The 13,369-nt window shown below is 47.0% G+C and overlaps 1 protein-coding gene across 1 annotated transcript in view; it reads right to left on the bottom strand.

Annotated features, from left to right (window-relative positions):
- SNTB2 (syntrophin beta 2) overlaps positions 1 to 13,369 on the bottom strand; it is a 34,411-nt gene that overhangs the window by 20,153 nt on the left and 889 nt on the right. The gene's annotated exons all lie outside the window — the stretch shown is intronic.

Raw genomic sequence — 13,369 nt, 5'->3', positions numbered from 1 at the left:
TCCCACTTTTTTGATTGCAACTCCCATCAGCCCAGGTCAGCCAGTACAACCTGCTTATGTTCTAGGGCAGCCTTTGCCAAGCTGCTGCCCTCCAGATGTTTTGGGCAGCTGCTGCCATCTGCCACAGCCAACAGGTTGGCAAAGACTGCTCTAGAAAGTGGAGCACCCCACCACACCCATGTCATTCACTCTCTACTCCTGCCCTGTTAGGGCTAGTTAGCTAGTTAAATTTATATCCCGCCCTATACCCGGTCTCAGGGCGGTTCAGCTCACATTGCTGGAAGGACAGGAAAGGAAATGAATGAAGCAGGGTTGACACTCTGGGGCTCTCTTTGTAGTCACTGCAGGATGCCTGATCAAAGATTTATTGGCTAAACTTCTCCAAGTAACAAGGAGCAGCAGAGAAACAAAAGCTTCTTTCCAAGGCCAGAATACGGACAACAGAAAAACAATCCTCAGACAGGCATTTAGCTCTCACAAATTAGTCAATATTCACTTTAATATATGAGAGCTTGTCTTTCGTGGCTTTTCTGGAAAGGAAATCTCTCCCCTATCTCCATGATGGCTAGAGGGACCCTGGAATGGGCCCCGCACAGGAATAGAGGTCCACACACCACACCCTCTTTGCAAAAACAATGTCATTAAATCAGCCTCCCCCAACTGATGCCCTCCAGAAGATTTGGATGACAACTCCCATCAGCCCCATTTAGCACAGCCTGGCCGTGCTGCCTGGGCTGATGGGAGTTGTAGTCCATAACATTAGAAGGGTGCCACATTGGGGGAGATTGCATTAAATGATAAAAGGGGATCACAGCACAATGAAAAAGAAGGACCAGCAGCACCAGTTCCATACAAAATAAAAAGAGAAGCTCACAAGGGGATCCTGTGAAAAGTAGCTGTTATTTTGAAAAGGACTCCATATTGCTATATTGTTATGCCGAATGCATTTTTGAATGTATCAGCTTTTCATCAGAAGCATCTAAAAAAAAAACTGCTAAAAAATAATTCAGATGTGCACAAAAATGCATTATCTTAAGACTGTATGCGAGCATATTCCGCCAATACATTTTGATGTATAAGAAGAGTGCCTTTGGGACATATTTAACGCACAATATATTAAATAGTATTGGAAGAAAACTCTCCAAACCCCACTATTCCATGAATTTTTATGGTGATAAATTTAACAAGAAGAATCTTCCGCTCCATAAACGGAATCCTCTGCACAAACAAATATGCATATCATGGAAAGAAAAGACACTTTTAATTATCAATAAAAAATAAATTATTTTGGGGCAAGCAAAGGTTCTATTAAAATTTTCCTTAGTAAAGAAAAAGACCTGCTTTACTCAGTCACCTTTTCCCTCCCAAGTCCATACGGACACACGGGTAACATAAGCAGGGAAGAGGTTGTTTCATTCCAGCAGAGGAAGGCAGCAGGTGGAATGCACAGACCATCGGAGGGGAAGAGGCAGAGCCAAGGCGGGCCTGGGTTGACCTATGGCCAGTCACTGAGATGCTGCTGCCAGCACAGGAAGCTGCCCAAACTGGCTGGATAGCACCTTGGCACCCCACATTCTGCCCCTCCCTCCACATCAAACAACTTTTTTGGTCGGCCTCCGGTACAAATCCAGCAAAAGGAAATGCCACCTTCATTTTTGCTCTTGCAAATGTAAAGTGATCCCCAATAAAGTATGAGAACAAGTTTGGCATAACAGGGATCGGCTTGCAGTTTGAATGAGGTCTGACCTATCTAGGCGGTGGAAGGAAGTGGCTCCATTTCTCAGCTGTACAAGACTGGTGGGCTGGCCCAAATCCTTCCCCCTTCAGAATACCCAAGACATGCTGAAGGGCAAAAGCTTGAAACATAAGCCAACTCCGCAGAGGCAGAACACACAAGGGCAGGGCAGGTCATTTGTCCATCTAGCTCAGGACTGCCTACACTGACCGGCAGGTGCCCCGCCAGGGTTTCGTTCCCTTCACCTGCTGCTTTTAAACTGGAGGTGTTGGAGACTGATCCCAGCACTTCTACAGATGCTTTATCACTCGACTACAGCCTCCTCATGCAGCAGATGGTTAAACTATGGAATTTGCTCCCACAAGAGGCAGCGATGGCCTCCAATTTTAAAAGAGGATCAGACAAGTTTACTACTTGCCAGGATGGCTATAGTTTACTTCCTCTGTCAGAAGCATTATACCCCTGAATTCCAGTTGCTGGCGATCACAAATGGGGAAACTGCTGCTGTTGTGTTCAGGGCCTGCTTGTGAGCTTCCCATGGGGGCATCTGGCTGGTCACTGAGGATGCCAGACTAGATGGGCTCCTTTGGCCTGATTCAGGAGGGCTATTGTTATGTTTTTAGCTACAGTACTGCTAAAGGTTGGGGAGGGAAGGTGGTATATAACTCCTACTAAACTAACAAAAATGTATAGGACAAGTTCAAATATCTGCTGGAAATGTAAAGAAAAAGAAGTTATGTTTTATCACATGTGGTGGACTTGTAAGGTGCTAAAAGCTTTCTGGGAGATGATATATAACAAAATGGAAAAAAATGTTTAAAATAACTTTTGTTTAAAAAAACGAGAACCTTTCTTAATAGGAATTACAGGTACCGACATCCCAAAGAAGCAGAAAAGACATTTTAGGTATGGAACAGCCGCCCGGATGTTACTAGCCCAGAGATGGAAAGAAGACAAGGTCCTACCAGAGAGGGACGGCAAACCAAGCTGATGGACTATGCTGAAATGACAAAACTAACTGGAAAACTCAGAAACCAAGAGGACAAAAACTTTATAAAAGAATGGGGGAAATCTACAAGTTATATAGGAGAATACTGTAAGCAGATGGAAACATTGGCAGGATTTTGATTTCACTTGTAGTGTAATAATTACCATGGATAATATGGATTGATAATAGAATTTGGAAGAATATGCAGTTTTAAATGTTTAATATGGGCACTGTCAATGCTTCTTGTGAAAAGACTCTTCTTATCTTCTTATGCAGCATATATATGTAGTGGATTTGTGGGTGCTGATGATACCATTCATCCTCCCTTGAAACCTCTGTACGGAAATACCTTAAGGCCATGGAAAATGCCAGGAAGTACGGAGATGAGATCTGTAGTACTTCTGCCAGACTCTGATCTAACTGTGCCTGCCTGACACCTTCATCTTAATACAGTGTCCAACTAGAGGCTTTTGGGTTTCCATGCCAGATGCAGCCTTTGCCTCCACCCTCACCCACCCAGCCCATCAGCTGCCTTCCTGTTTTTCTTGCTCACTCCTTTGCTGCATTTTAGTCGGTCCAAATAAAGGGCCAACTGATTCCACCGTGGCTTTTTGATTTGTTTTGCAGAAATGTTCACTGCATGGTGCTGCCGTCACAGCACCACCACCCCTTCTTCTCTAGTTGCAAGCAGAATCTGAACTATCCAGTAGTGAGATGCTTCACAACCCTTGCAGAATTCCTTCTCAGGTCAGGAGGCAATCTTCCAAAGTAGTGTTCCCCAACCTGGTGCCCTTGAAATGTTTGGACTACAGCTTCCATTAGCTGCAGCCAGGGCAGTAAAGGGTACTACAGAAAGTCAATTAAACAGACTGTATACTGAAGTGCAGGAGGATTTAGTAACCTCCACAATCCACACAACAAGTGCCAGGTCCAGCCCATTCCAGGGATGTTAGCCATCCCAATGCCTTTGGTTTGTGCTGCTAGGCCAAGCTAGGCGTTTTATAAAAAAGTTCATACACAAGTGCTATAAAGGGCCAAACCAGCTGGTCTAAATGACAGTCCTGTTAAACAAGAAGTCAAAGAGGTGACCATTTAATGTACATAGACATTTCCTGCTTGGCAGGGGGTTGGACTCGATGGCCCTTGTGGTCTCTTCCAACTCTATGATTCTATGATCTGTCTCTATTTTGGAAATGCAGCTTGCAAGATCTCAAAGGAAGACAACCTGTGTTAGAGCAGAGAGGAGGTGCCTTCCCTCTCTTCCTGCCTCCAGTGAGCCTCTAAAAAGCCCAGATGTTTCAGGTCTATCAATTCTAAACAGCCACAGTGCCAAGTCCAAAGACATTTTTAGCCCTAAAAGGCAAGAAAGCAGAGGAAACATTAAAGACACAGTCTCCTGAGTAGTCCTGGTTTCGGCAGGGTGTGGAGGAACTCTCATCCTGCAACACTCTTCCCCAGCAAATTCAGAACAAGCAGATTTTATGCCAGAAATACAGCTGAATCCACAACAGCCAGCTGCCTGCTCTGGAGTGCTTGCTCTTGAGTCAAACAGCAGACAAGCCCACAGTCCAACTGCAGCATCCAATATACTCTTTACGGAAAGTTATGAAACTAATTTCAGCCTGGGAACACCCATCAGCTCACAATAAATTAAGACAGAGGGGGGGAAAGCAAACAGCAGGCAGCAAAAGACAACACAACTGTTTATGTCCGGTTAGTGGCAATTCAAAGGAGCCATAAATGTCTCATTCACTCCGAACTCTCTTCCAGCAAAGCTCATGAAAGCCCCATTAAACAGCAGCTAAGTATGCCACGCTCTTTCCAGGCCCGCCTGGGCACAATAGACAATGTGCGCAACTAACGGAAAACAGGCCGCGGCCACATTCGGAGACCGTGAAGCAGAATCATTGGCTTTGTTTCGAGGTGGAGGGTTTTGGCTCCAGCACAGACTTTCCCACCGTCTTTGCAAGAGGGAGGTGGAGTGTTTGCCCAGCTGCCTCCCCTTCTCCCTGGCTCTTGCTCCCAACCTTTTGGGTGATGCCAGCTTGCTTATGAGGACCACGCAGCCCCCACTGAGGGGCCCATTCAGCGCCTTGATAATGCAAGGAGAATGTCAGTTGCTTTAAGGAGGGCACGGGACACACTTGGAACCAAGCCCCTTCTTCTCTTGCAGAAGCACAAAGGCTTCCTCTTCTAGGAGCCCAAACAGGAGTGCTGCAGGGAAGCCTAGCATCAAATCCTCCAGACTTTTAACCGTGGAGTGTTAATGCTTTAATGGAGCTGCAAGGGCTCCAATGTCAATTGAGAATGTGCATCTTGAACCTTCTGCCTGTCCCATGTTGTTTTCTGAGATCAATATAGCACCCCTCTCCCCTCTCCATAACCAGCTATGCACCACTGGGGGTGTGGCGGTGGGATGTACCTATATCAGAGCACTGCAGCAATAAAACTGCTAGCACATTTGCAAAGCTAAGCAGAGTCTGTTTGGTATGGTTTTCATGTCTGAATTTCATCCCAGCAGACCTCAAAACAGCTTGTGGGGGGAGGGGAGACTGATAATTTAAACTAATAATTTTAAAAACTAAGACCCAAAACACCAGGAGATTCTCCCCTTCTACCTTACATCTGTTTGGGGACCCGGGCTCTACATGACAACTTTCTGCAAAGTCTCAAGTCCTATCCATTGCTCTCAGCAGCCTCCCAGCTAGAAGACTATGTGTATGAAGAGGATGCCCAAGCATCGTATAGTTATGGACCACCATTTCTACACCCACACCCACCTTAATCAAGTTTTGGAAACCAGCTCTGCAGCCAAGCTGTAGCCACATCCCCATATCTCTCCCCAGTGTGATACTAGGAGAGTTCAAGGTGGGCAAAGATGTTAGAAGGAAGCTTGACAGGAAAAACACTGTGCCCACTCAGCGCCTGGCATTTGGCTGCTCTGCTAAATCACACAGCTCGTGCCCAAGGGTGTATTAAAGGGTAATCCTCATGCAGCTGCTGGCTTGCCCTTCCTATCTATCTTGGCATTTAATGTCCCATGGGGCAGGCAGCGAGATATACATTAGACAGAGGCAAGCCAATGACAGAAGTCAGTATGTCAAAAAGGAAGAGTCAGTGGGGGGAAAGGAAGCCTGATCTGGTTAACCTGAGCTTCACCAATCCCCAGCACACAGTTCTCTTTGGTCAAACAGCTTAGCAGCCAGGGCAAGGCTGGAGAGAGCCACAGAAGGGAAACCGAGTGTTTAATATTAGCCTCCTGGAGGCAGAGGGCTTATCCCAGGATTACACTCATCCCCCTCCACCTTTAATCTGCTCCTCTCCTTTTCTGAGGATGGGTGGCTGAATGCAAACTAGGGAACCTGGATGGGGGAGAGGGAGGAGGGAAGTCCATTCCTCTGTGCACAATTCAAACTGAGTAGAAAGCACTGCTGCCTCAGCAGTTAAAATGAGCTACACAGCTGGCTACCAGATGTGGACCAACTAGCACACTGGTCCAGAAGTTGCTTTCTAACAAGGTCACAAAATTAAATGTTCCCCTCTTCACCAAAGCTGAAATGCTCCATGCCAGAGCAAAGACTCCAGAGGCAGGCGACTGATAGTTTCAGGAAATGGTTTCAGGAACAGCTGACCAACTTTTCAAGCAGCAGCAAAAAATAGCCTGAGAAGGACATCCCATTGTAAAGTGCAATAGCTGAAGAGTGTTATTCCACCCTCCCACACACAGGGCGGGGGGGGGGGGAGGAACCTTGGGAATGAAAAGTGCAACCTGATTATTCCGTGCCAGAAGGCAAAATATGTAAATATCACAAGAGATTAAGAGCTGGGAGCTTAAAGTAGCCTCCAGAGAGTGGCTGTATTTAGGGTCAAGAGGCAAGGAGGGTTTGGAAAAATAACAAGACAAATACTCAAGCATGCTGGAGGGATGGCCAGAGGACACAGAGTTGGACTTCTGAAATCTAATTATTTTTTTTTTATAAAAATTTTTATTGGTTTTACAAAATTTTTAAAACAATACAAACATATAAAAAGACATACAAACACATATAATTTCATAACCTTTTTTTCATAAACCTTGTTTCTCAGACTCCCCCATACCTCCCCTTTCTGCATCCCAATGTCCAAAGTTTTTTAGCAACTTCTAAATATTTCTGTCAAGCCTCTGTCCTCTTAATCTTTCCTTCAGTCTAATCTTATATCACTGTAACCCTTTCTTTCTCAAAACCTCAACATTCTAACATTCATCGAGTTTATAGTAGTCCTTAAGATAAATTTTAAATTTCTTCCATTCTTCTTCCGCCGTCTCCTTCCCCTGATCGCGGATTCTGCCAGTCATCTCAGCCAGTGTCATATAGTCCATCACTTTCATCTGCCATTCTTCCAGAGTGGGTAGATCTTGTGTCTTCCAGTACTTTGCGATAAGTATTCTTGCTGCTGTCGTAGCATACATAAAGAAAATTCTATCTTTCTTTGACACCAATTGGCCGACAATTCCCAAGAGAAAGGCCTCTGGTTTTTTAGGGAAAGTACATTTAAGTACCTTTTTCATTTCATTGTATATCATATCCCAGAAAGCCTTAATCTTCGGGCACGTCCACCAAAGGTGATAGAAAGTACCTTCAGTTTCTTTACATTTCCAACACTTATTGTCAGGCAGGTGATAGATTTTTGCTAGCTTGATTGGGGTCATGTACCACCTATAGATCATTTTCATGATATTTTCCTTTAAAGCATTACAGGCCGTAAATTTTATACCGGTTGGACTTCTGAAATCTAATTAACCCAGGATGTATTTGAGAAAGTTAGTGGAGAGCAAGGCAGTGCTGAGGAAGATGGAAAAGGCCCTGGAGGAAATTCTGAACAGGATAAAGGTAGATCCAGGGTGCTGTTATTTGGTCTAACCAATGAAGCCTTAGTCCCAGCTAGTGCTCTGCCCAACCCAGCCCTTTGGTTCTATTTGCATAGGATGAAGACCAGATGCTTCTATGGCAGTGTTTCCCAACCGGTGTTCCGCGGCACACTAGTGTGCCGTGAGATGTTGCCTGGTGTGCCGCGAGATGTTGCCTGGAGGGAGGCGGGCGAGGGCGTTTGCTTCCCGGAGGACTTGTGGGAAGCCGCCCCTTCCCTGGGCGACGCGCCGCCTCGCGACTCCGGAGTCAGTCCCGAGGGCTCTCGGAGGGACTCGCGAGCGACGGCGCGGCGGCTCCGGGGCGCGCTCAGCCGGGCCGCCGCGCGCCCCTGCTGCAGCTGCCCGGCGTGGAGCGCGATGCGGAGCCGGCCGGGCTTGGAGGCGCCCAGGTAGGGCCGAGCCGGGCAGGGGCGGGGAGGTCTCGGTCTGCTGCGGGCGCAGGAGGGCGAGCGGGAGAGGGGGAGCCGTCGGGTCTCCTGGAAGGAAGAGGCGGCGGCTGAGGGGGATGCAGCCCCGTCCCCAGCAACAGGCGCTCCTCGAAGTGAGGCCACAAGTCGGGGCTCGGACAGGGCCTGGAAGCAGCGGCTCCGGCTCTTGGGAGCGGAGAAGGGGACTTCGAAAGCGGCCTGGAGGAGAAAAGCCCCGATGCAGCGAGAGCGGGGAGCGTGCTGCCTTGTCCAGGCCTCCTCGCTTTGTGCCGTCCGCTGCCGGGAGCAGGACACGGGGGCTCCTCGTTCGCATGCTTTCCCGGGTGATCGGTGAGGGTTAGGGTTAGGGTCCCTCAGTCCCTCGCTTTGCTGCCTCCTCCCCCCCACCCCCAAAGCTTGGAGGTTCCCTGGCAAGGGGGAGGGGAAAAAATTGAAAGTTACACTTTCGTGCGTCCCTCCCGGCGTGACGCTGCGCGCTGACGTCACGGGGCTGTAATGGTGGTGTGCCTCGAGATTTTTTTCATCAAACAAGTGTTGGCCTTTGCCCAAAAAAGGTTGGGAAACACTGTTCTATGGAGCATAAAAGGGAGAGAGGAGCTGGAGGGGTTCTGGCGATAGCTTAGAACAGGGGTCAGCAACCTTTTTCAGCCGTGGGCCGGTCCACCGTCCTTCAGACCATGTGGTGGGCCAGACTATATTTTGGAAAAAAATATGAACAAATTCCTACGCCCCAACAAATAACCCAGAGATGCATTTTAAATAAAAGGACACATTCTACTCATGTAAAAACACGTTGATTCCCGGACCATCCGCAGGCTGGACTGAGAAGGAGATTGGGCCACATCCGGCCCACGGGCCTTAGGTTGCCTACCCCTGGCTTAGAAAAAGCCTCCATTGCTGATGCTGGATGCCAGACACTGGTCTGGGAGCCCTGGAGGTAATTTCTAAGTAGGGACAATAGCCAAGTCTCCCCAAACCTGGAGCCTTCCAAACAGACTACAACTCCCAGCAGCCCCAGCATCATACAGTTATGCTGGCTGAGGCTAAAGGGAATTGTAGTCCCAAAAAACTGGAGGGCGCCAGGTTGGAGATGACTAGATGAGCTTTAGCTGAGGAAGCCACTTTTCTTTCCAAGTCAGTTCTGGGACAAGGGCAGAAGCTGAGGGACTGTTTGTTCCAAGCTCCCCCACCCCAAAAAGATAACAGCCCATAACTAACCCTTTGCTCCCAGGAGAATGCTAAGCTTGACTCATATCCACTCATCAAGAGAGAAGGGAAAGCTGCATTTGACTCAGCAAAAGCCAAAGCAGCTGTTTAATCTGGCACCAGTAGGGCTAGAAGAGGAGAGCTGGGACACTGGTGGGTCAGGCTCCAACCTCACAGCACTTTTTGGCACAAGAAGGCAAACTCCCATCTCACAATCTCCTGCAGTCGCAGCTAGAGCATCCCTCCCACATCAACCAGGCTTTATCCAACCATGTAAACACTGGTAGGCCAACCAACTTCCTCATTGCAGTCACACCCTTCTTTTATGAAATGGATTCTCAAATTTGGGGTTGCCACAAGGTTAGAACTCTTGCCAGGTTTTTAACTGTCCGGTCCCTCCTACATCCGGAGGTATTTTTAAATAGCTCTCAGGAGCTTCAAGTGTCACTTAAGGGTGACACAAAATTCCTGGCCAAAGCAGTATCTATATGCTTCCTTTTTGGGAGGCAAAACCCGCTGAGAATCTCTGCCCCACAGGCTGAATGTGGCCCTCCATGTCTCTAGGTGGCCCTCAGGATTCTTCCCAGGTCATGCCCCCCGCACTAGTACTGCTCTGTGGCCTTAAGAGCCTTTGCCTGGCTGGAATCTGGCCCCTCAGGCTCCAAAAACTAAGCACTATCAGTGCTGGAAAGCAATGCAGATCCTTTTCATCTGGCTGGATGCTGGTAGAGCTTGTGGGTTACAAGTAATTATATGTTTGTGGCCTTGGCTATAGCTCAGGCATAGGCAAACTTGGCCCTCGAAATGTTTTGGGACTACAACTCCCATCATCCCTAGCTAACAGGTCAGGGATGATGGGAACTGTAGTCTCAAAACATCTGGAGGGCTGAGTTTGCCTATGCCTGCTATAGCTGGTCCACTCCCCTCAGCCTATAGGATCTCTTTCTCAGTCTCTTTCTGCCATTTGGCAGCATCAACATAGACAGATTTTGCATGTCATGATTTTGGGTAAGGTTTAAGGTTTTCCTTTCTTCCTCCAATTTAATTTTAGCCTAGAAGTTGTCAATTCTAATGAGGCTAAAGATAAGCAACAAGGAAAAGTCTCTGCTTGGAGAAGCATTCTGAACATTTCCCGCAAAATTCTGCTTTTGCATATTCTAGGGAAAGGAAACACACAGCATGGGGTATATCTGGAAGAAACACAGCTTGTTCCAAACCTACACACCTTTCAGCTGTGAAAATGGAAATGGCAGAAACACAGAAGCAGGAACACAGAAGCAGCTGAGGCCCAGGACCAGCACCATAAATGGATGGTGATGAGGCCCAGCAGAGCTTTGAACTGGGACCAGAGCTCTAATCTGCTTTCAGCCTCATCAAAAGCCATGTTTACTATGGAGCATTGGAGCTGTAAACCAGAATACAAACCTTGGTTTCAGTTAGTGGTTTCTCTGGAGAGAGCTAAACCACAAGCCCAGGTTCAGATGACACTGAAGTCAAACTGTGGCTCATCTTAGCACAGCCGCAAAACGACCAGACAGAAGCAAAATGATCGTAGGCTCCTCTCTGAAAGCCCACGCTTTGTTCATTTGCACTAAGCCATGCTTTGACACAGTGTTATGTACAAACAGGATCAATGAGGTCCCTTCTATACATTTAAAACAATATTATACCATTTTAAGCAGTCATAGCTTCCTCCAGAGAATCCTGGAAATTGTAGTTTGTTAAGAGTGTTGAGAGTTGGTAGGAAACCCCTATTCTCCTCACAGAGCTACGGTTGTCAAAAGTTGCCTGAGAAGAGGGATTGTTAAGCCACCCTGAGAACCACAAAAACAACAATATAGAAAAAGTAGCAAAGCAAAATATCAAGAAATCATAAATTTAGGCAACCCAGCAGCAATCAGTTAAAACCATAAGCTTGGGAGAAAAACTGATGCGTTTTAATCTGGTGCTTAACAACAGATAGCATAGGGGCAGCTGGATGTATATGGGGAAGGAATTTCACATCTGCTGTGCCACAACGCAGAAGGCCCTGCTCCTCTAAAGGGACACATGTGGCCTGCTCACCTCCTTCACAAACCTGCAACGTAGGTTAGGCTGAGGTCAGCCATGGAGCTTCAGGCATGAGAGGGAATTTAAAACTGGCTTTGCTCAGCCCAGGATGGACACCCAATCCCAGTGACATTTGCTAACCAACCCACACTAGTACACGTACTGTATATTCTGACCTCCATTGTGTGGTCTGAGGTCCCAGCCACAGGCCAAACAAAAGGCGCAGATGTACAAGGGCTGGATACAAGAAGTAAAACACACACCCTCCCCCACCGCTGAGAACCAAAGCTTGGGAGCAACACTCTCCTCCCACCAGCTTTTCCTTAACTAAGGGCACTTAAAAACACGACTGTTTACACTGGCACAGAAGGTGGCAGCAGCACTTCCCACTGACTGGCACAGTCAGTCATCTGCAAACCTTCTCCCCCTCCACTTCACATTTCCAAAATACACATTCCAAGTGACAGAATCACACCCCGGCATAAGCAGGGAGCCTGTGCTGTCATTTCTTCTTAACCACTAAGGCAGCATAATGATTAAAGACACTTTAAAAATATCCCCAAGTTTTTGTAACTGTATGCACTCAATCGGCTTTCCCAAGAGCTCCCCCCCCCCCAGAAAGAACTTATCCCGAGGTTAAATTAACTGTACTATCACATCAAAAAAGCACGTAAATGACAGCCTGTCTACAGGTCCGACAAACCAGGCAGCTAAAATGGTTATGGACAGGCATTCTCAACTGATGCTGCTTTCCAGACAAGCCTCTTGCAGAGTTTGACTATACTGCTTGCCAGCTGGAAGTCCACCATCTCTTCCCTTCAGGTTTTAAAAGCCTAGTTGCCCTGCATTCCTATGAAATCCAACCGTTACTGCGCACTCACATTTCCTTCACACTGTCTTCCTAGAGTTAGCACACAGGCAAATTAATGGAGCAGATCTTGCCAAGTATCACAAAAAAGCCGCAACACTTGAAGAAATGACCAGTTGCCAATTCAGTAAAAGTGACTTTTAAAATGTTTTCAATTGCTGCTCTGCATTGAAAACTTTCATGTAACTATAGGCTGACTCTGATAAACTAGCATAAAAATCCTTTTGACAAATAATTCATGTTTATAGAAAACTTACACCGTTAAAGTTAAAATAATCCACTACAATTTCTTTTAAAAGTTAAATTAATTCACCATCACCATTTGCTAATTTGCTTTTGTAATTAAGCATCAGACTGGTTCTATTGCTTTTGTTCTATTAAAGTTATGCTTTAGAAATACTTGATGCATATTCGACTAGTTAACTGCCCAACCTTAATCATTATGAACTGTTAACTTCCATGACGCTGCTGCCTTCCATGCTTCAGTTTCCAGTGACTGACCTCTTGGGTCACACTAATCCAAAAGTTTTCCAATAGTGCGTCATGTGCTAGTGTCAAGGGCAGAAAAAGGAAAGTGGGGACAAGTAGACCAGGGTTTTGCCATTTTATTTTAGCTCCTAACCAGAGTGTCAGACAACCCCCCAGGACCACACACAGTGCTCCAGCCTTTAGAAAGCAGCTCCACCCTTACTGGTTATGACTCCTGCAGAACCAGACCTGCAAACTGTTTCCACGCCTAGGGACCAAGTCTGGGCTCATGAATATAAAAGCGAGAGTCAACGGATCAGTCCAAACAAGCCCATCCCACACTGAGAAAACACCTGCTTACACCAAGGGGCTTGCCAACGGAGAGAGTTGGATCATTTTGATGTCGGGACCAAGGCAGATGCACCTAGGGACAATGTTCAGGGCAAGGAGTTGAGGCGTGGAAAGCAACATTGCCTGGGCAAAGTTACCCACAAAGGGCCAGACTTGGAGAGTAGAGCGCACCGTGGAACTTGCGTGAGGGAAGAGAGAAAATATTTACTCCCAGGAAGTCAGCTGTTCCCATCCACACCAAGTCTCAGACCCCACCTTTTAAAATGCTTGCACCCTACCCCTTCAACCAACTTAAAGAGTTCAGAATTGTGCCCATTTTGTGCTCCCAACAACCCTGCGGGGTAGGCGCCAAATTTAAGCGAAAACC

This window comes from Podarcis liolepis (assembly GCF_965112155.1).
Source record: "Podarcis liolepis genome assembly, chromosome: 7".
NCBI classification, from domain to species: Eukaryota; Metazoa; Chordata; class Lepidosauria; order Squamata; family Lacertidae; genus Podarcis; species Podarcis liolepis.
Note: the sequence above shows the minus strand (reverse complement) of the source record. Positions and strands in the feature narration are given on the sequence as shown.